Genomic DNA, 24283 nt, shown 5'->3' with positions numbered 1-24283 from the left:
CCCTCTGTCACTTCAAATGTTCACTTGCCCCAGTAAGCAGACACAGGCGTTCAGCTCTTTCTCTTCTGTGCCACTTCACAGAAAGGGTCTGTGAGGGAGACAAGAGCAGATGAGAGGAAAAGAAAATGAAGAGAAAGAAGAGTGTTAAAGTATACACCACTGCACTTTGTGTCAAAAAAGGTACATATAGACCCCTTGTAATCTCTGAAGCCATGGTGTGGTGTGTCAGTGTTAAGTTGATACCAAGCTTTGGGGTGCTGTCTGTGGACTAGTATATCTGAAACTACACTGTAGCACTTAAACTCCATAATCCTTCTCAAAAGGACAGCTAAGTGTCTGTGCGATCAAAATTCACTGCTCTTTTTTTTCCTAAACCAAGTATTTTTGCTTCTTTTCCTCATTCCTCCAATTCTCTTGTGTTGTCTGCTCTCTGGACCCAAAAGACACCCACCCTGAAACCTTTGGGTGGTTTCAGAATTTATCCCTTTTTTCAGACTGCCTGTTCTAGACACCTGCTGTCATACTGAAGATCGGTTAGAGCCATTAATTTGCACAAAAATGCTTTTTAGTTGACCTTTACGTGACTATTTTAATACGGTTTTGTTTTTTTTAAAACAAACTATCATTCTATAAAGTAGCTTTAACCATTTGCTGGAAATTGTTGAAACTAGGCTGTAATGATTCATCGAGTGATTCGAGTACCTCTATTATTACAATTCGTCGAGGCAAATTATCTACATTAAATGATGTCTTACTACTGAGCGCCTTTTGTTCTGGCTGGATAATTATTTGTGTTTTGCAATGCTCTTACTTCCGCCAATGAGTTGTTGACAAATACTATGTGCTATTGACACAAGATAGCATGACAAAATGTCCACTTTTTCCTGGCCATGTCTGGGTTTTCATCATTTTACGGGGGACTCAGAGGCATTCTTAAATTGACTGGCGCAATGCATGGGATGCAACAGCCTTCCCGAGCTGCTGCCGAGTGGCTAGTTTAGAGCGAACGGCAGCAAAGTGCACGGCGGGTGCAGAGCGGATAGATGGAACACATGGAGCTGCGCACCAGCTCTGTATCTGATGCAGAGTGTAAGTGGGGCTTTACAGATGAACCGGAAAATAAATTTCATACCATCCTAGTTGCAACAAAAAGGTGGTACAGGCAGCGCACTGTGGCATGTACATAGCTGGCTTGTGTTTGTATCACTAAAATGCTAAAGATGCATTGCTCACATGGACACATGGACATAAATGCTTTAGATGAGTGTGTAAAGTGAGAGTTCATCTATTAATTTGAATGAAGAGGAATATGGAAACTAAACACTGGAGTGTTCTTTTTTGTTGTTAAGTGTCTGTCAGTCTGCTGCTTCTTTATTTTTATTATTAAATTGAATACATTTTCATATTTTTGTGTACTTTTAGTCCAGGTTTACATAAGTAATGAGCTGCTTTTGGTAAATGTTAATTTTCTAAGCTACAGAGAAGTAATTGTTGGGGATACACGGAAAGGGTGGCACCTACCTTCTGGGTGAAGGGCTGCAGCCTCAGACACTTGTCTATATTGGATGTTTTGTACTGAAATATGTGAATTTCCCTCTGGGATTAATAAAGTATTTTCATCCATTCATATTAAAATTTAATCCGATATTGATATCCAATATTAATACTGCTGTTATGACAAAATTTACCAAAATTGTATTTTATTAAATTATTTTATTCAGTTACTTTATTAATGGTCAGAATAATCTATAGCTTACTCGATTACTAAAATAATTACAATAAAATGTAAAGAGGAAGAAAACCGATGTTACATTCCTTCTAAGAGCGTATTCTAATTTATAACATTTCTGCATTAGAAAAGTCAAAGCATCAATCACATCAAGGGTTTATCTTCTCACCACTGTCTTTTTTTTCTTGTTGCTGAAGTCAAGAGGATTTTATAGGGCTCTTGACACAACTAAGCCTTGACAACTGACCCTCTTTGTTCTCTCAGAAAATGATGCCAAATTCAATAGGAGGCAGTAAATAAGAAAATATTTTTACAGTCTTCAGAATCTTCCCTGTTAGAACAGCAAACTTTTTTTTTCTACGCAAGATTATTTTTTTTCTAGGATAGAAATGTAAACATTCAGTATTTGGGTTAAAGTTGAGGCACACTCACAAAAACCTTGATTACAAATTCATAACATTGGAGATTTAATCTTACCACTGATATCTACCCAATGGAAGCACTTAGATCAGCAGAACGGAGAAAATCACAGGACATAAAGCTCTCCTTTTGCTTCCAGACACCTGTTCCCTCATCCAAGTGGCTTTGCCAGAGCCTTCTCCAAGCAATTACTTGCTAGTGGTCAGCATTTGGCCTATCTGTGTGGATTAACAGTGAGAATGCTGACCAGGGAGCCGGTCAGTCGTGAGGCTGTCACACCTCAGTGAGTGGGCTGTGGGCTTGACTATAGGCACATAAGGGCTGTCTTGAGGGACAGGGAATTAGAGAGGTCAGGTAAATTCAGTTGAAGAAGCATTTGGTCTTATTCCTATATCCAACTGCAGCTCCTATCTGTGTCTGCCACACCAATAACTAGCAACAGAGGTGAAGGTTTTGAAATGAACCACTGCATAATGGAGATAAACTGAAGTCACAGGTCATGCAGAGCGATAACAGCCCGTCCTTAACTGGGAAGTTTCATACATCATCTCGACAACTTAAAGCAGAGGTTAGTTTGAAATAGGCCAAACTATGATTACGTGGGACAGAATGTGTTTGTTCATGTGTGGCTACAATATAATGTTTTTTCTGTGTGCATGTGCATGATTATGTGTGTGATAAAAATAGTGACCTCAGAGATGCATGGGTGTGAATGTGAGTGGAGACCTTAAGTGGTATTGGTGCGGGCCAGTGTTCGTCTGTTCAGGCGCCAAAACGTGATTGTGTTTTGATTAGGTCTCAGTGGTGTGCCTAGACCTAGCCTTGTTGAGATTCCTGCCACTCCCAAATCACCATCCCTTTCCCAATTTGACAGCTGATGGGATCTTAGATGGAATGTGCATGTGTGAATTGCCAGCAATATACATAACCTAATTTTTCGTCTCCATTTTTCACCCTTTTCCCTCCTCCTTGCTTATATTGCAGCCCTCCACCTCTTTTATCTGCAGTCATTTCTCTGTTTTCTTTGTTCACTTATATATACTTCTTATGTAAGTCATGTGGTATTCAATGCCTGTCTTTTCCTTTTTACTTCTCTGTAGTGCTAGTATGCAGTAATTGGTCGGTTAAAGAAAATTCTGGCACAGAACTATCAAAATAAACAATTATTAGGAAAATCATGTTTCTGAAATTTTGCTAAGCTTTCAGTGGTTCAAGGATAAATTTAACTTGAAAGGAAACAGTCATTCAACAAAGCTAACTGCAGTCCTGATGATAAGTCCATTAATACAGCATGCATGGTTTGGTTGTCATTTTCTGTCTTTTTTTCCCAAATACAATGGACATGAAAATGGAAAAGAAATGGAGAAAGGTGGGGTACAAAGTTTAAAGGGAAAGAAGGAGAGATCAGAGAAAGAAGCATAAAAAATACTAGTCAGCACTATAGAAGTCTGCTTCTGAACCCAGAGAAACAAGAACCAAGAAACTACAGCAAAAACCAACCCTTGGATTTATAATAACAATTTTAACATAATTGAAAATTACACAGTAAAAGATAATATAAGATGTACTTAGTGGCAACCGCAACCCAGTGTACCTGGAAACACCTGAATCTAAACACGTGTGTATGTGTGTGGGTGTGTGTGGATGCGTGTGCACGCTTGTAAGTCTCTCCATAAGAATGTTCAATGTTCATTCTCAGTTTTAATTTGACCCCAGTTTCAGTTCTTTTCAACACAGCGTGAACTTTGAACCTGACTACGTCTTGGTCTTTTTTACGTACTTGACTGCAATAATAGCCTTATTTGTCTAACACTACCTGATTATCTCTGCTGATGGCTATACAAGTTTAGAAATGTTACATAAGTCACATAATTGCAAGCTCTTTTAAAGGCATGTAAATGATACTAATTGCTGTGATTACAATAAATCATGGGGGAAAACTGTCTCTCCATATAGCATTTGTAATGATAAACTCTGATTGCTCTGGTCTGTCTTAAATTATGCAGTCCAGCTCTTTACTCAAGACTGGTGGATGGACGTTAGCTGCACTTAAATAAAACGTCCTTCATATTTTTTATTTATTTATTTATTTATTTTTTTTACTTGCGTGATGTATTAGTTTTAGTTGGACCAAAATGCTTGCAGGAGTTCAGGATGATCATGGTGAAGGTTTTCAGTTCAACTTTACATTGTGCCAATTCACAACTAACCTCCTGGCACTTCAGTAAAGTCATTTCAATTCATTCACACACATATTCCAGTTGGTCCTAGTTGTCAAACAGTACAATTTGTAGTTAATTATTCTAAGTAGTTTAAAATGTTGCTATCAAAGGAAGCCCAAATTGCTTTGAGTCTAAAATAAAAGACAACAGAAGCATACAGGTCTGGGGGCCTGAACATAAAAACGGATAGTGAAATGACAGGGGAACAGATTATTTAAAGGAAGGAACCAGCAAAGGACAACTAAAAACCACCAAATACTGAGGGATGAGTCAGGAATGACACTAGATACAGGTGAGGAAAATCAGGTGTTTGAAAACAACTGTGAAAGGGAGCAACCGTTGGTGTCTATATAAAATAGCTTAAGTAGTAAAGTGATTAGACAATTAACTGTCATGTTTAAATGTAGATCAAATGTACTTTACAGTATATCAGTGTACTAAAAGTGGCTTTCGGATTGTAATTAGCATATCAGTTTTATTGTTTGTTTGTTTGTTTGTAATGGTGAGGATGTATGACAAGGTTGCAGTAATGAACCTTGGCAGCAAATTGCTTTATTATTAAACACACATCATCACTTTCATCTTAAAACCAGTAAACCATTTTGGGATGCCGTAAAATGTTTATGATGCTGTGGTTGACTCCGGCAGCACTTTTGGACATGAACATTATTGTCCTCACAATTCCAATCTATCGTCCTAAACACTAAATCAAGGCTCTGACTGTTGATGCTTTCATGTCCGACAGAGCAACACTCCAAAGGATCTCTGAAGAAACATAATTACCTTAACCTGGTTAAATAGTGTCCTTGTTATTCTTGTGTGTTGGATGCAATTCTACTAATCATTTATATTTAATTCATACCAAATTAAAATAATTTTCATCCAATGGCACTTTGGGGACCAAACAAGTCCAATCCATATCATTCTAATACAGTTTTATCTAAGGTGGTCATGCAATGAACTATTATTATCAATCATAGCCGCAGTACGGTCCTGACCATACTTATAGTATTCTACTTTCAAAGATAGTTGCTCATGCAATGCCAAGAGAAGTAAAACTAGGTGAGCCTAATGGAGCCACTGCAGGGCACCATCTTGAGCAAGTATGTGGTGGCAGCAGAAAGACCAACTCCCTTCATCTGCAACTGGTTGGAGGGAACAGAAAACAAAAGCACTGGAAAGAGTATGTAAGGTTTATCCTCTGGGAGAGAAATGCTGTTAAATATCAAAACTCTGAGCCAGTAGTACGTACCTGTACAGAAAATGCTCTTCAATTTTTACATGTGAGCCAGCAGACTAGTTTTTTGGCTCTCCCATAAAAGAGTGATCATTGACTGGGGCCTGATAAATGTATGCAGTCTTAGTTCATTTGTTTTATTATTTTTGTGAACTAACAAATTAAAAGTAGGTATTGGAAATAGATAGTCCATTCTGACATTTAGTTTGCAAACCAAAAGGTAAATGTTTGTTGAGAAGTACACCGTTTTTTGTGGTGGAGTATAATTTGTTTATGACCGGGATGCAAAGTTCAGGGAGGAAAATAGAGCAAATTGTGAAGACTGAGTATAGAGTAGGTTATATATACTTAATATAAGTACATAATGAGTATTATTATTGCTGATACATCAGTCAGTTGGATCTGGCTGATCCAAACCGATCAATTGAACTCTGCGAGTTTTTTACACTGCGTGGTCCGGACGTGCGCTTTTACGAGGATTATTAATTTATTTTTTGCGTGGTTTTGCTTCTCCAAAACAGACAGATGTTACGTCTGCCGTGCTCCTCCAGAATGCTGCTCTCTTTCTGGGCGCGAGAGGTAATATGAACAAAGAAGGCTCCCTTTGTTAAAACCGCAGGATGAGTCAAGTTTAATTCTTTGCAGCGGAGGAGCCTGCATCGGTTGTGCAGCGCACTGCGCATGTTACGGTCTAATTAACTTCTGCACCGTTATTTATTTCTTCCTCTATTTAGACTATAAATGGATTAACACAACATTGCATTCTCTTCAGTTTTCTCTGGTCTGTAATGGAGACTGGAATTAAAGGCGCCATTTCTACCAATGGTTTTGTATGCACTTCCTACTAACTCTCCAAAGCGTCCTGTCCATAACTCTTCAACATGCTGTCAGCTCCCGGTCAGAAAGACGCATTTGGCTCAGTGTCCAAGAGATTATATTCAGAAAGGATCTTTTTATTGATTGAGTTTAGTTGCCAATGTGATTAAATCTTTGCGTAAAGTCTATAATGTCACCGCATGTGCACCTGTCCAGGATGTTAATTATAACCTGTCAAAATGGCCGACAGGCTTAAAATTTTCCCGTCATTTAAAAAAACAACCGGTCAAATACAGAAAATATTCGGTTAACGCGACCTCCGGGTGGGATATAAAGATCCATCCACCATTTGAGGACCACTGGTTTAAATTATTTGCTGCCTTTTCCAGTGTGGTAACACCGACAAGAGCCTGTCCTTCACAACAGTTCCTAATCTGTGTCAACAGCTAACAATACAATTAAAGTATAACACAACTGTCCAATATGCCTACATTAGACATGCCACTTCATTGGTCATGTCTCTGAATGTGGGAGGCTGCTGTTACACTGGCTCTAATTAAAAATCTGGTTAGAAGTCGCTCCTGTGTGACACTTGGGAAAACACTACACTGGACAGTTATTGGATGATTGTGCCAATTTGCCATCCTCAAACTAGAAGCTGGCATTTAGTTCAACTTTAATTACCAGGAAGAACTTGGTAGTAAATGAGGTGCCAGTGGAGGAGATAAGGAAAAGTGGAGGGAAAAGTTGGAAAAATTGGGTGAAGGGGAGAGCTGAGTGGTGCTGCATTAAAGAATGCATTAAGCAATTAAAGTTAGGGAGCAGCAGAATGAAGTGACGTAGTGATTCTTTCCTACATTTATCACAGGTAAGGGTGATTGTTGGATTTGAGCAGGGAAGAGGAGTAAGCAGAGTCAGTGTGGCCTGTGTTAGCCTGCTGTTTTGACAGTTTTATGCATCATAGTCTACTAAATACATATAAATACTATTGAAATAAAACACATCACATGTTCAGTGTTTTGTTATGACAAGATAATTATATCCATCCCCAAGGTGATTAAGTCTTAATACGATTCACCTGAATCATATTTTCTTTTGTAAAGCCTGTACTGAAATTGGCTCCGCCACTGACACGCATCTACATATTCACACAATCTGCGCACTTATGCTCAAATAATTATGTATGCATCAATATTTGATGAACAACAAAAACGTTTGCACCCCGTCGCATTTTAAGATCGAGCCATGGGATTATGGTAACGGTGTTCACAAAGCCTCATCTATGATTCATTTATTACACGAACCCAAGCCACAGCTATTTTGCCCCTCAGAGCTTTGTCAGGGTTTGCCTCCAGGAGATAGCTTGTAAAAGAGGAAAGCTAGCGTACAGAATGTCCAAATGGACAGATTGGAAAGTAAATAGATGGTATGATGACATAGAAATGTAACCTTTTTCAGTGTTCTATTTGCTATTTGAAGCCGTTTTCTCTCCCCTTGTTTTGTTTTTGTTCCTTTCAGTCCTTCTCTCCCTCCCTTTACTGCAGGTCTTTTCAGCTCTCATTAATGCTAATTTATGCAGTCAGCCTGGCACAAAACTAGCAGGGAGGGTCTTCTCCCTTGATTACCAGCAGTGAGAACAGTGAGGTGGTGGTGTTGGGGGGGAGCAAAGGGGGATGCTGTTGGAAGCTGGGGTGACCTGGACAGACACCTCATTTAATTTAATACATTGGAGCATGCAGCAGCGGGGGAGTTGAGGCGAGGGAGGGAGATAATCAAGAAACTGGGCCCTTATAAATGTGCTCTGAGATGACATGGAAGAGATTGGATTTGGAAACGAAGAGCAAAGAAGAGCAAAGCCAAGCGGAACACAATTGATTGATTCCATTCAAGTGATAGCACCCACTGATGAGGAATGAGTTTTTATTTTTTTTTATTTTTTCCTGAGGGAGGAGGATCTGATGAGCTCTTTTAAAATTTCAACATAAGTATTTTCATGGCCTATCCCTTATTCAGCACACTCTACCCTTCAGTGTAGTTGCATAAATAAATGGTTGCCATAAATCCTTGTGATGCAGCAAAACACTTTACAAATAGTATGTTCTTTTAGAATTAGTCACTGTTACTTAGATTTCTTAAACATGTACAAACACAGACAAACGTCTGATGCAATGAATCAATCAATCAATCAATCAATCAATCAATCAATCAATCAATCAATCAATCAATCAAATTTTATTTGTATAGCACTTTTCAGCAGCAAGGAATTTCAAGGTGCTTTACATAATAAAAAAAATATATAAAAACAGCATATACATTGAATAAACAGTAAGAAAGAGAAAGATTTTGAAAAAAAAATATTTAAAAAAGACAAAAACATACTTTTGTTACGGAATTTAAGCGCCTGTTGTTGCCAGACTCTGCCGTCCGTTTAACACGGGTATTATCCAGGCCCCGTCGCCTAACAGGACAAGGTCTCTAACCTTGCAGCACCAGGCTCCGTCCACCTGTCACGCGAATTTTTGCGCTAGGACTTCGCTGTCCTACACGGATTTTTGTGCACCATTTTTACCTGTTAGAGTCTAGAATTCAGATTCTAACAGGTAGAATTTGAAAATAACCCATATCTGAAATAGTGAAAGTAGTTGTTTTCACACAAGACTTGGGTTTGACTGGGACAAAAGTTGCAACATTTGTCACATTTTCAGCTAGTGCAGTTTGCTTTCACACTGCAATGTGTCATACCAACTAAATCCTTTGAAAAACCTGTTCTCCCTCGTCGCCTGTGGTGGCGCTGCACCAAGAACCACTGAAGGAAAGGACATTTCTAAAGAAGAAATGAGAGCAACTTGCTTCTTCACTAAATGTGAACAAAAATGGAGTGACATGAGATTTTAGCGGTTGTACGAGTTCTCCTTTGTCGTCCATGAGCCATTTCCCCCAGTATTTTTAGACAAACATTTTTTAGTTGCACTTAACCAGAATGCCCTGCACTATACTTCTCATCTTGCTTTTCTATAGTGGTTCCGCTTGGGATTCACATATACATTCAAACCATGTGAGAGTTCACTTCAACTTCTAGGTTTTTAGGTAGACCAGAGTTTGCTTTTTTGGTCCACATCAGAAATCAATTTCACATTCACGCCTTCCCAAACAAACCAAATTTTTATGTCATTGCACCCTAAAAGTGGGAATTCTTCCTGAATATAGCGGACAATATTCATTCAAAATTTCAAATACAGTCGATGTGTTGTTTCATTGTTGTTATGAATGACGAGGAATATAGTGGACCATGCTTTTTCCATGTCTTCCTCCCAACAAAGCCGTTTCAGCTCTACAGAAAGGCACACAGCTGTATTTTAGGTGGTTCCGTAGCAACACAGCACAGACCAGTTTGTTTTTAAGCAGCCAGAAAACAATCACAGACCTTTCATCATTACATCACCTAAAATAGCTCTTCCACTAAAAGTTTGATCCTCACTTTTTGTGTTCTGAATTTCTTCCCAGAATAGCATTACAGATAATTGTCATAGTTCAGTGTTCACCTTTTATTTCTTGAAAGTTATGTTTTATTGTCCCCATTATATTCTTTCAGTACAGTTAATGCAGTAGTTGTATTTAACACTCTATACATCACAAATGGAAATTATGATCTACGATTCCTTTTTTTTAATCAACAGCCCTGCAAGCAGGAGTTACACACAGGAGTTTGTGTATGTATGAAGGATTTATAAACAATTATTCACTGATATTTCAAGACCCAACAATGTAAACAAGCCAAACTGGTGACACTGATACAGTTGGAAGTGGTTGTTGTCACAGCTTGGCATCAGGAATATGAGAGATATTGAGCTTGTTTTATTTTAGTAGATAATTTGCTTTTTTATTCATGCTCATTATGGTGCATTTCATCAGAATTTCATGCTGGCATTGAGACTCTTTAAAGTAAATTGATACCTTAGCTTCCTCTGAAGATGAGCAGTCTCCTCCTGAGGCTAGAGCAACGCTCTGTTGTAAGTGGAGTGTTGGAACACCATCCGCTCATCCTGCCCATCCATACTGTGACGAATGGCAGGAAATCAGACGGTTGCCATGACAAGCAGATTATGAAATCCCTCTGTCTAGATGACTTAGATCCGTCTCTGCTTCTTAATCGTTAAATGTGATTAAAACAAACAAACTAAGCATTATTAGATTAATCAGACATGAACTCTTTGTTGCTGATCATGTTTTTCTCTTTAATGAAATGCTGCTTGAAATTAACATGGCTTTCACTAATTAGATTTTGCATTGCCCTGAGAAACGCCAGACAGCTCTTATTTGCCTGGAGACAGTTTTGAGATCCTTGTCAAGGTCCATGAGATCAAATGTCGGAGCAAAGCAAACATTTCTGTTCTTCTGCAAAGTTCACAGGACTTGAATGAGTTGCCTGCTCTGCACTGTTTAAGGAGTAGATTATTGTTGGCGAGACTTTAAGAGAATTGAGTTGCCTTAGTAAAAAGTTAAAAATACAAAATTTCAATTAAGGTAATACAAGGACAATATGATGAAAAATAATCAGCATAAGTAGTAATGAAAGTTATTGAATTGTCAATTTTTAAAGAGACACCTGACTATTCTAAAGCCATGCATGTGTGTTCATTAGAAAGCTGTTGTGATCTTGGATTAAAGAGGGTTAACGTTTGCATGAATAGCAAGTATGTGTGTTTGTGAGTGGCAGCAGGTTCTACATTGTTGTCAAAAATAATCCTGTCAGCATAATCCTCCTCTGTGAGTCATTAATTACATTTAAAATTGGATGCAATCTAGCTGATTCAGGCCTTTCTTTTCAACCCTTCTCACCTTTTGCTGCACAAAGACTTTGTTGCTTCAAAGGCTAAATGCTTGGCCAAAGGATTCTGTCTGATTTACATTTAAATGTATATTGCTTTTTGATTGCATTAACTCATACTGTGCCACTATAGTGTGTGCCATTTTCAGATTAATGCTGTTGTATTAATCTGAAAATGGGATGTATACCACATTAGATGAAATATCGTGAAAAAGTTCAATATTTTTTTGTTCTTCATCTCTGAAAATGATACTATTGTATAGATTGGTGGAATTAAATATTTCAGCATTTATTGTAATTTTGTTGACTATGTCCTCCTGATAATGAAAGCTTAAATTCTCAGCAATGTCAAATATCAGGCTTCTGAAAATTATTTAAATTCATTTGTGTTTTCAATACTTAATCGAGCCTCCTTTTGCATGAGTTACTGCATCAATAGGATGTGGCACGGGTCAACCTGTGGCATTGCTGAGATGTAATGGAAGCACAAGTTACTTTAATAGCAGCCTTCCAGGTTATCTGCATTATTGGGCCGATTATTTTTAATTTTCCACTCAACAATAACCCATATATTCTCTATGAAGTTCAGGTCTGGCAAGTTTTGTTGCCCAGTCATACACAGTAACAGTCTAGTCTCTTTCTTTCCTTAGCCTTGTAGACCATATGTAGGATTTGCCAGCTGACTCCAGTCTCAGTCTACTTCTTATAAATCTGCCTCCATCAAATTCTTGGGTGGCATTTTTCTGACAATCCTCTCAAGGCTGTGCACCACACTACCACACTTTTCTTTTCATAAAACATTCCCTGTATATATTTGGGCACAGCAGTCTGTAAACATCCTGCTTCTTTAGCGAGGATGTTTTGTTACTTTCCCTCCTTGTGCAGGATGTTGATGACTGTCTTATTTGACATCTGTCCAGTTAGCAATCTTCCCAATGTTTGAGTAGCCTACTGACCCAGACTGAGAGATTACTTAGAGGCACAGGAGATATTTTTAGTTGTTTTGAGTTAATTAGCTCACAACTTTATCACAGTTCTCACATTTTCTATGTTCCCTTTTTCTCTAACTATCTGCCCAGCTGTGCTTTTTATCTTAATTTAGCTGTGTGTGTGTGTGCGTGTGTGTGTGTGTGTGTCCTCATAACAAATTTACATATCTTCACCTTCCTAAAATAATGGCCTAATTGATTTAGCCAAAATTGATTTTTTTCTTTTGCCTAGGAAATCTTTCGCAAATAAAAGGGGATCTTTATTTTTATTTTATTTATTTTTATTTATGTTTTTTTTTGTTGCTAAAATCAGTTTTGCCATTATTTTATGAAGGTGATGATATGCATTGTTCAGTGCATTGTTCCTGTTTTATTATTATATTGATAATACAATATTAATTGTCCAAAACATTTTTTTGAGATCATTTTTATAGCATTTTTCCTAAACTGCATTTGTTGTACAATAATATGATTTATTTCACTGAAATAAACTCAATTAACAAATTCAATTCTGCAGATTTTTGCTTCATTCATTCTGTATGTACCCATTTATAATGTGGTGCTTTTTAATCCTTATCCAGTTTTGTCGTCCCTCACATGTGCCTCTGTTCTTTCTGAAGATCTTCTGTCCCTTTTTCTCTGTTTGGTGGCAGGAGGCAACTTGCCATGCATTTCACGTTGAACTCTGAGTATGTTGCTATGGTGGTTGCTAGGGATTTAGCCTAGAGTGACGTGAAAGTCCAAATATTAAAGGTGTCCTTCTGATGCAGAGGCCATTAAAGCTGTGCAGAATGAGCAATTGCCTCAGAGAGACTTTCTTTATGCCCTTTTTTATTATCATGCCTATCGCTTTTGAAACAGCAGAATTGGTTTTCAAAGGATTACATGAAAAAAGAAAGCTTTGGGAAACGTGGAAACACTCCCTATGTATATCCATGTTTATTACATTTTACATTTAGGCACATTTTTTTTATTACATTTTTTAGGCAGATTTATTTTATGATAGAGGTGCATGATAATGCACTAACAAAATCAATAATTTGCCCAGTAGTATTATCACATAAAAACATGCCTTTGAATTGAATTTCAGACATTACATGATTTAAAGTTTTTTTTTTAGTTTTTTTTTTTTATTTTAACTAAAGAAATAATTTCTTAATCCCAAATGTAAATTGAATGTTACTGCATCCCTCACTAAGTTTCTTCAAAGAGTGTCCTGTAGCAGTTTGCATTACAATCACTCTGAAGAAGTCTCTGACTGAAGACATTTTTTTGTTTTTCTTTCTTGTAAAGAGGAGGTTCAGGGATGTTAATTAAGGTATATATCTTATGAGATGTGCTTCTTTGCAAAATTTACTCTGGAGGTTTCAGAGCAGAGCATCAAAGAGAGCCACCCTTTTTTAATAAATGTGTTGAACTTAGTAAAATTTCTTGCTTTGCTGCTGCCACCCTAAGTATCTTTAACATTTTCTTTAAATATATTTTACCTATTCCCTTCCTGATGTCAGTTTTAAATCTACAAAACACACATACTTGAAGTAGAAAAATATTTCAATCACATTACTTGTACCAATATCACATTTGAAGACAACTTGGAATCTTGGATGATTAGCAGTGATTTATTATGGCATTTGTCATTCTCATCATGACAAGGCTGACTGAGTTTGAGATGATTAATTCTTATATACTTTTTAGTATAATAAATACCACAAAATGTGTTAAAGTTTAAATCCTTATTGCTTAACCTTATTCATTAGCTTATTTACTAATTTCAACATTGCTGTTCCAATCCAAGAGGTGGCGCTCACCTTTTTGTTTTTTTGTGACTTAAAAAAATGGTATCTTTGATTGAGAAAACACGCTAAATATTCAATTTTGGCATTATTAATTAAGCACTGTGGTAATTCTGTGCTAAACAAAATCTATAGACATAATTTTTGCATGTTAATACTTCGTGTATTGTTAGCATCTGTTTTTATTTGTTTCCCATTATTCTGAACACTGAATAATGAACCACCGTTCAAAGTATCAATAAGAGCAACTGTTTGCATCCCATAATATATTTTGATTGGATGTTTGAATTCTTCTAAGTGCCTTTCTGCTTGTGTGTGACTGCTCAATATGATGGTTTATCAAGCCTGTAGCAATCAATAGCTGCCTAAATGATGATATCCATTGCCTAAATCAGGGCCTGAGGAGAAAAAGACCAGCTCTGCCCTTCCTCCTACTTCCCTTGTCGCAGTCCACAGCTGTAGCAGCTGTCACACAACCTGAGGCAGGCTAGTTAGCCCACAGAAAAGAGTCTGAACCCTTGATCAATAATTTTAGTCTGTCTGCTTAATTGCTCATTGGTCAACAATGGCGCCAGACTATATGTAAGTGATGTTCCCCCGGGTGATCGACTTCAGCTCCATTTCCACCCACTACCCTCCTAGTGTTGGGCTCGCAGTCTATTCCTGTCCATTCTCTCTTCTCCTGCATTCTCGCTTATGTTCGTCCATGTTCGCAATGGGGAAATTCTGACCTGATCAGCTTTTTGCCAGCCATCCCTGAGGAATGACACCATCCAGAAAACGGCAGACGTACTTCTTTCAAACCAGGCCCGTTACTCAACGGCCGCTCAGGTAAATATCCGGGTTTAATGATGAACAGAAGTGTTAGCCATCTACTTCAGCCTGCCATTTCAGGGAGCCGCGGGAAATTAGCAAGACTTGTTGTAAGTTTTCTCAACGGCTTATTGTTTGATCTAATGCAGACACACTTTATGAGGATAGCGCAGTATTGATTTTGTTCATTGTGAATTATGTGAATAGATAAAAGCGTGAGTGTGCATATATATTAGATAATTATACACTGGGGTGCTAATGTAAAATTTCTGCTGAATAAATATGAAATATTGCTCTATCAGCATCCAGCTTGTGTCCCTAAAGCTAGTCATTTGAGATGATAATTGGGATAGTATGTTTGCTTTTTTCTGATGAGATGAGACGTTGTGAAAGCGTTCTTCAGCCTCAATTTAAATGTGTATTGATCAGTGTGAGGCTTAGGAGCTCAAATCCAAACGGCACTGAAGCCTTTCACACTTATATAAATTCTTTGCTTCTTACATTATAGTTGAAAGAAATGAACTTTTTAACACAAATCATCCCATACTGTATATCATTACCTATTTGTATTTATTCTTACGTTTTCCCTTCAGTAGTAGTGGGCTAATGCCATGATTTAAATGAAGTATTGATCAGTTTAGGAGGGGAGAATGGAGAGAGAGGGAGCGATTGTGAGGGAAAGAAAGCTAGACCAGGGTTATCGGTGTGGATCGCACACAAGAAAGAGACTGCTAACGGATGAGACACGTTTAAAGCGATTCCGTAAAATGGATTTCTGCATAAACTGCATTTTTAACTTAGGAATTACAGCCACGTTCTTCTGTGTGACACATTGCGGGAGGTAAAGATGGACGCTGAAATTACAACATTGTTTTGAGCACAACAGAAATTGGCTTTTTTCTTCTTGTTTCATGTTTTTATGGAGTATTTGCCAGTCCAAATACAGATGGTTAAAGAGTTTTGGTCCTGTTAGCTGTCCGTGAGTCCATTTTGTCTCCATGACACCTGCAGCAGCATCGGGCTCACCGGACAAAGCCTTCGTCCAACTGAACCAGGAGCTTGGTCTGTTCGTCTTTTGCATGCTATCCTCCTTTCCTTTCACCCAACCTCTCTCCTTTTCCTCTCTCTCTCTTTCTCTGTCTTTCGCTTGCTCTCTTCCCCTCCAACCCTTCCTCTCTTGTGATTTACCTCCGGTGATTTGTATTAATTATTGGCTTCTTTAATATTATTGGATGTCTTTTAGACTTGTGATGAATTGCTAGTAACTATTCTACTTTTCTGGTGCAGATTAGTGTTTAAGCACAGAGGACAATTGTAATTTAAACTTTAGGGGATTAGTTTAAATATGTAGATGTATTTTTCAGTTCTGTCAAGCACTATACAAAAATTCCATAAAATGTACTCTCCTATATAGTACATTTTATATATATATACCAGTTAGGACAATCAATAATTCATTTCACCTATCAGTTATTTGTGCCTATGTGTAATATTTTTTCTGAGTCTATGTGTCTGTTCTGGTATTTCCGTGACATAATCTGTAGTTGAATACATTAGGCCTGCCTCTGAAAGACAGGACACTGTATGTTTCCTCACTTTATAGTATCTTCTTAGAAACACAGGGATCTATTGTACATCGTAGCTTCAGCAAAGAGTAAGCGAGTTTGCTACACAGAAAGGGTATGTGCCAGATTGATTTTTCTCCTCTTCTCAGCACCCTGCCTCCTTTGTGGTTCCGCATTTGGACACCCTGGAACAAATATCTCTCAGTTGCTGCCTGACCAGCTGGAAAACTTAATGGATCTTTAAAGGACCAGCTGTATGCCAGAACACCTGAAACAGTTTGAGAGCTCAACCAGGCCTAGGAGCTCCAGTGTCAGGTACAGTGTTTACTGCTAAGCATGCAACTATTTCAGAAGGCCTCAAATTCAGTCCCATCTACAGAAGATTCAGAGCAGGACAGCAACTTGAACAGTACACCTTATCATATTGTAATGCGTCATAGAAAGAGAAAGAAAATGATCAAAACAAAGAGGCTACAGTGGTGCCAGGTAGTGGAATAAGGACATTTTTGTTCTATGTTAAATGTACAGGCTAAATGTCCATAGGACTCTGACAAGTGGTTAATGTTTTTTGATGTTTGGAGGTTAAAACATGTTTTCACAGTGAAAACTAACCAACCACTCTGACACTTGGTAGATCAATAGTGGGTTTGTCACCTGTTGCAATAGGTTAGACCCAATTTACTTCAGAACTGCCCCAATTCCTTTTGGCAAAGATTCAACAAGTTGCCATGAACATGCCTCAGAGATGTTGGACCTGCAGATTTGCTCACTTCTCATCCATATTTACTTACTGTACAGATGTCCCTTTATGAAGCAAATATCCTGCTCTGCCACAGCCACAATGTCTATTTGCTGGAGATGTGATGACACTCTAGTCCATTGGAGGACAGTGAGCTTGTTTTTAAATGATAGAAATCTGTTTTTTTATAGGATTAACATAGAAGGATTAATAGAGAAGCATTGATGTGATGACGTTTGAAATTGATGTGATGGGGCGTCAAATTTCTTTTAAGCTATGTTTGATATATATATACACAGCATTTTTATAACAACTGAAGGTAACATAGTTACTGGATGCTATAAAATGGGACTATGTGCCTACAAAATACATAATACCATCCCTTTAAATGGTATTATGTATTTTATAGGAATACATAATGCCTCTGTATGCCTATGTTGCTGGGTCTAGTGTCAAATTTGAGTGAATCTTTGTGAATTGTACCCTTAGTTTTAGGTGATATATGGGGGACTTGTTTTTGTGCAGGTATGGTCTTATGATGTAGCGTCAATGTTTGAGGTGTTTTGTGCTAAGAGATGGCATTTTGCTTACCTTGTTTGCAGTAGGTGGTACAACTCTGGTGGTGCAGATGTTTGTCATGTTTGTATTGCAGTAATTTCAGTAAAAATTCCTTCATTTACCATTGTCTGAGTGATATAGCAGATAGCTTCTTTTACAAAGCCAATTCATAAATTATCACCAGAGCAGGCAGAACAAAACAGAACCAATAGATGAATAAAATATGTTTTTATTGATGACCGTCAGATCAGAAACTCGGTTGGATCTACCAGAATGGGGTACTAAGTGGTCAGAACCTTTTCTTTTTGTTTCTCTTTTTTGTCTGGAGCCTAATCAGATTAGACCTACCATGATTGTGATTCTCTAGATTCTATAACTATAATCCAGCGGCTGTAATGTATCGGGTAATATTTAAAATTAAACAGAATGTCCTTTATTTTACCTAATTGGTGAAATTTTGTTACCTCTGAGTCCAAGCAACACACTGATCCAATCAGACATTGCACAAGTACATATTTTCATGTCGGTAAAGGTCACTTATTTTGTTGTATCATACTCTGGGTTAGAATAAATAAACATAACTGATTGTTATTAGAATATATATATATATATATATATATATATATATATATATATATATATATATATATATATATGTATATATATATATGTGTGTGTGTGTGTGTGGGGGGGTGTGTGTGCGTGTGTGTGTGTGTGCGTGCGTGCATTCATGGCATTCATGCCATACTCAACTTTGAGTGCAAAACCCCCGAGTACAAGCTATATTTTACTTCAAGGTTAAAGCAAACTTTTAATTCATATTGGTTTATATTGTTTGATATATGTAGATTTCTCAATAGATTTTTGTTCTAGCCAAGAAATGTTAATATTTTATGTCAAATTCCTATGACTTTATATATTTGAAATGGATATTACTCTATACAACATCCTGTCAGTTATTCCCTGTTCTTCTGCAGATTACAATGATGAGTGTGAGGAATTGATGGAAGTGTGGATTAAATCGACCATAATCAGTCAATTCAAAATAAGACTTTGTTGAATCATCAAATTTGCATTTTTCTGTTATGACAAAAAATATTATTATATTCTTTTATCTATTGCCAGTGATTTTTCATAATTACCTAATTAACTGTAGCTCTACATGCTTTGTTATAATACGGACTGAATAGTGACTCAGTAAGATTTATAGCAGCAAAATAAAACGGACCCCTAAAAACCTCCTATTGAAAAACAATTTTCAATAAGCAGCAAGTGGAGCTGTATACCAAATTGCAATCTACGTTGCATTACCTGTGTGTTGAGTATCGCACTCACAAATAACTGATCAAATGTAATTTTTGAATGCTGTGTTACAAGTGACGCTGGCTGGAGATGGGCACCAGCACCCCTCCTGACCCCACTGAGGGACACCAGCACCCCTCCCGACCCCACTGAGGGACAAGGGTGTAAGAAAATGGATGGATGGATGGATGGATGGATGGATGGATGGATGGATAGATGGATAGATGGATGGATGGATGGATGGATGGTGTTACAAGTGTCATGCATTCATCTAACTGCCCTTTCTCCTCTTACCAAATGTATGTTTTTAGTGGTTGATATACTAAAACTCACAGAGACAGGAACAAAGTCTGATAGTAAAGAAAGAACAGTCAGGATAAAACAAAAGTGTAATAATTATAAATAATGGATTCATAGCAGGCTTTTGCAGAACTATGAAATATATATGTGTCTTTTAAGAAACTGTTATTATTCATTCCAAAACATTGAGAGAGGAAGTTTTTCACATAAAAAGGAAAAGTTAATGATGTAAAACTGTGACTTCTTAAGCCTAGGCATCCTAGATGAAAATGAATAACACTTACCACATTTTGAGTCATCAATAAGGGCACACGTTTTGCAATCAGACTACAATCCATGAAAGGCATAATAGCTTTATTTTAGCTCAAGTTAAATTGGCCACAACTTTTTGCATAAGGGTCTTGCAGTGATGTAATCAAGGTGGCAATCTACTCAAGACATATTGTATAAGTGAGAGGAGAGAAATTAAATATTTTTTTTCTTTCTGTGGGTGGATTACTGATGATAAAGTTTGATTAGGTGAGATAAGTGTATCTTGATACTTGAAAAAAAAACCTTGATTACAGAAAATGCCAACTTTTTTGTTTGTTTTTAGTTTTGCTTAAAATGTTTACATTTATTGTTTACCAAAGTGCTTTTCAAATAGAGTAATTCAATGAAACATAACTAACTTATACATGTAAGATATATTAGTAGACACTCTTTTTCTAAGCAGCTGATGTTTCACCTACAGCTTGTTATCATGCAATAATTTCAGGTGCAGAAATTTAAGTTGACAAGATTACAGTCTCCACAGAAAAGTTAAGCACCATTCTGCAGATTCTGTATAATTTGAACGTGTCATTTTTTTTGTTAGCAAGATTTAGAGCCGTACAGGTTAAGAAATGCTTATCTTTATCATTAGAATGTCATGTTCTCTGGTTGGGGATTGAGATGTTACATTTTCTTAAAAATGTAATGTGGCTTAGGCAGAATTTCTCACATTTTTGTAGATGGTTCTGTGAATGCTTACAAAATATATCAACTATATTTATCCAAGAGTTTCCCTTTTTATGTGAAGAGGCATTGATTATGAGACCACTCAACTCAAAAAAAGCTGAACACATTATAGATGGAAATCGAGTCCCTCAGTTTTGGTCAAATGTTAAAGGATTTGACCAAAACTGAGGTCAAATCCTCAGTTTTGACCTGAGGATTTGACCTCAGAAGCAAAAAGAAAATTGTTTACTTAGTATCCATCATTCTTTTTTAAATGTTTATAGACTTACCTGTGTCTTGTTTTTAGGTGTAGAACTCATGGTTGATATTTATTCCTTGCAGAATTCATCATTGAGTGAAATGCTTGAGCAGATGGAGCACATCAATGAGTAACAGTTGCCCCAAGTGTACAACAGTGTCAGGCAATGCAGATTATTTTGGTCAGTTTTTGTCTTAAATAATAATTTATGTAGTCAGAAAACATAGATTGCTTGGTACTGTCTTGTGATACAACCTTAAGAAAATAGTTACCAAACCCTGACAAATATTTTGGAATTTCATTTTTAAGTCAGTTTCAATTTGACTGTTAAATGTGGCTGATGAGTGGAGACAGTCTCCGCTACTTCTAATCTTCGGTTGACTTTAAACCAATCACTGACCAGCATCTGGATGTCAGTGGTCAGACCAACTGCTGTGTTGTCTGGATGGAAAGAGATCAGCTCCTAGAACAGTTAGCATGTCCAGATAGATTATGAAAGGTTGCTATAGAGCCAGTCAAAATTTCTATCAACCAACGGATGAACATTCAGATGCAAAAGCAGAAGAATATATGTTTCTGAGAGGTCAGCTTTTAGGGTGTTTTCACACCTGACACATTTGGTCCACTTTAAACAAACCACAGTTTGTTTTCCCCTTTGGTCTGGACCTATTGTGCAGGTGTGAAGATACTCAAGCGAATCCGGGTTCAAACCAAAGAACCTGATCGAGACCCGCTTTTTGAGGTGCTTCGAAATGGTACGGTTCGCTTCTGGTGTGAAGACAGACTGGACTTGGTTCTGACCAACTACAGGAAATTTATGTCTGTTTGGACTTAATGAGCCACCGTTAATGGGCATTATGGTAAAAATGAGTCCTTCATTATTGCTAACGGTGCTGCTCCGTGTACTGAAATAATACCCGCTGAATTTGCAGTTGCTTTTCCAAAATTAATATCACATTGAAACACCTGCATCGTATGATCTACTCTTGACATTCAAAATTGTGCTGCAGTTGTAATAACAGCAGCACATTTTATTGTGCTGCTGTTATTTGAAAGTTAACAGCAATAAGTTGCTGCAGAACTTATTGGAAAGTTCTGCAGCAAGCTGTAGGACTGAATGTTACCCACATTATGTTGCAATCTACCTTATTACAGAAATGCATATTTCCCTTAATCAATGCATGTTATAGGTGTTTTGCTGTTTGAGGTTTAAAAATGTTTCTTTAATTAATACTAGAATGATAGAATCTGCTTCCTTACACTGTGAATTTTGTGATTCAAAGTGTTATATATAATATATTCCAGTAATATATTTCTGGAAGCTCACTTTTATCAGCACATTTGTAGGTTGCCTTAGTAAAGGTTGTGTTTTTTTGAAGAATAACAATGAACAAGTTCAGCTAGATGAGGTACATCTAGGTAATAAGGTACATCTGGAACATTGTAAACAAGCAGCACCTCTAATTTGACATTGCAAATTTTTCAAAGCCATTCCTGGTGCTATCTATCTATAGCATATATAGTGTTTTATGCATTAGTGCCTCTGGCTTAATGCATGCCCCCTCTCCAAGACGTAAATTACAGCAACAGCACATTATTCTTTTTCATTTTAGGTTAAGAAAATTATATCTAAAAGACAAGAAGATGTATTTTATGCCTACTGATGCAGGTTGACACATGTTTCTAAAAGCATATAGTAAAGATTTGGTCTTCTATTTCTTTCTAGTTGTTGTTTGTTATTTATGCAGATGTGCATTTGCGTGCATGTGTGCACTTGGGCACGTGTGTTTCTGATTTCCGTGTCCTCTGTCTCCATGTCACCTTTGTTGACTTTGTCTCTCCTCCTGCAACACTGTGCTCTCCGCTTTAATGACGCATACATCCTACCTTCAGTCAACTACCTAATCCCAGCAGCGCTAGCTCAGGAACAGATTACTGCTGCCAGACACCAGAGGAGAGAGCAGCAGAGAGGGGAGGGGGTTGCAGTGGAGAAAACGATGCTTCACTGACACAATATACAGAGGAATGGATAAGGCATGCATGGAATGCTTACCAACATTATGATTGCAATTTAATCCTGAAAATTTCAATTTAATGTTAAAAAATTATATAACTTGCAAAAGCTTCATTTTAGTTTGTTAAATTGTATGTGTTCAGTTCAAATTAGATTGCTATATTTAGTGTGACTTTTCACATCAGTAAGTCACTTGGCTGGAAAATATATCAAAACAAGTACCTACAAGGTGATAAGATATATCAAACATAAAGAGTTTTCTATGACTGAAATTACCTACAATGGGACAACAACAACAGCAGACAAATATAGTTTTGTAGAATGGATATGCTGCATGTTTTTTAAATTGTCATTCTTTCTTTCTGTCTCTAGACCAAAGTGAAGACCCTCCCACTGTATGACAAAATATCCAACATGGCTCCTTCCCTCAGCAGGTATAGTTACAGCTGCGCAGACCTCAAAATGAAAACAAAACACTGATGTCTGATGTTGCCGAAGTAGTGCACAGTGTAATATGTTTTTCATATGTAATCATTGCATTAATGGGGCAACAGTAATAGATTTAAAATGTCCTTCTCCACGAGCCAGCTCCAGACTCCCTCTGCCTTTAGAACAAATTAATAAGCACGTTTCTTGTGTTCACATTAATAACAACTTTTAATGATGATTTTGAATATATTTTTAACAGTATAAAAGTGTGTGTGTGACAGATCCGAAGCAGAAGGTCTGTGGCAACCCTTATACATAGGGTTAATTAGAGCTTTTTGCTGCCCTCTCATGCAGGTGTAAATAATTGGGAGTGGGGTCTGGTCTGTCCAGCAGCTGTTGTCACCCTGCCAGCTGACACACAAGACCATGACTTTTAGGACCAAATGATTGCCAATAAAACATTTGATTGAGAGACGAAGAGAGTGAGAACCATAAACAGGCAGGAATCTGCCCTTTAATTCCACCATCTCCAGAGAATTGGTTTTACCGTGCTGGGGAGTAGGTGCCGGACACAAGGAGTTTAGTTGTCTGCCCAAGGACTGAAATTTAATTTAGCTTGTGTGTAGCCGTTCTGGTTGCTTGTGAGTGTGTATAGCTGGGTGTACATGTGAACATGGTTCTCTTTGAGCTTGCTAGGGTGATTTTAGTATTTTTAAAGTGAAGCTTTAGAAATAAAAAGCATTGCATGATGGATATATAAATGTTTGTGCTGTTATATTTGTGTTTACTGTATTTTGTGTTGTTTTTTTATTATTTATTCTCCTGTGACCTAAAACTTGCACATTGCCTGGTTTCTGCAGCGTTTCTCTCTGTCTGGTTGTACTGAAGTTTTTATTTTCATTGTATACTGCTTTGTTGTTACTGGATTTGAACTCATTATTGTGTATTTTTTCCCCCCCAATGTTTTATCATTGCTTTAACCTGTAAACCTTGAAAATAATTTTCTGTTCCTGCTGGCAACATTTTTTTGTTGTTGTATTTTTCTGGTGTTTGCTGAAATATGTGTGTAGGGGAAAAAAGCAGCGACTGAAATGTTCGACAATGGTTACTTTGGCTTTTCACTGCAGCCAGTTGGTAACGCTGCTTCATGTGTATATGTGTGTCTGTTTATGTGTTTAGGACCAGGTTTCTGATGAAAGCCTCGAGCAGAGGCATATATCAGAGCTCTAGTACTAATAAAAGGCCAGCAAGCTTTGTTCCTCTCCGTCTGGGAACACCACTGGTTTTTACTG

At 37.4% G+C, this 24283-nt stretch overlaps 1 long non-coding RNA gene across 5 annotated transcripts in view; it reads left to right on the top strand.

Moving 5' to 3' along the window:
• LOC145551099 (uncharacterized) overlaps window positions 1–24283 on the top strand; it is a 134548-nt gene that overhangs the window by 58310 nt on the left and 51955 nt on the right. For all 5 annotated transcript variants that reach the window (XR_014086902.1, XR_014086901.1, XR_014086898.1 and 2 more), the window contains one exon: window positions 22935–22996. This is a non-coding gene — a long non-coding RNA (uncharacterized LOC145551099). The remainder of the gene's footprint in view (window positions 1–22934; window positions 22997–24283) is intronic.

The sequence above is a fragment of the Poecilia reticulata genome, chromosome 3 (genome assembly GCF_904066995.2).
Source record: "Poecilia reticulata chromosome 3, P_reticulata-male-v2, whole genome shotgun sequence".
Lineage (NCBI taxonomy): Eukaryota > Metazoa > Chordata > Actinopteri > Cyprinodontiformes > Poeciliidae > Poecilia > Poecilia reticulata.
This window is presented reverse-complemented; position numbering and strand designations above follow the sequence as displayed.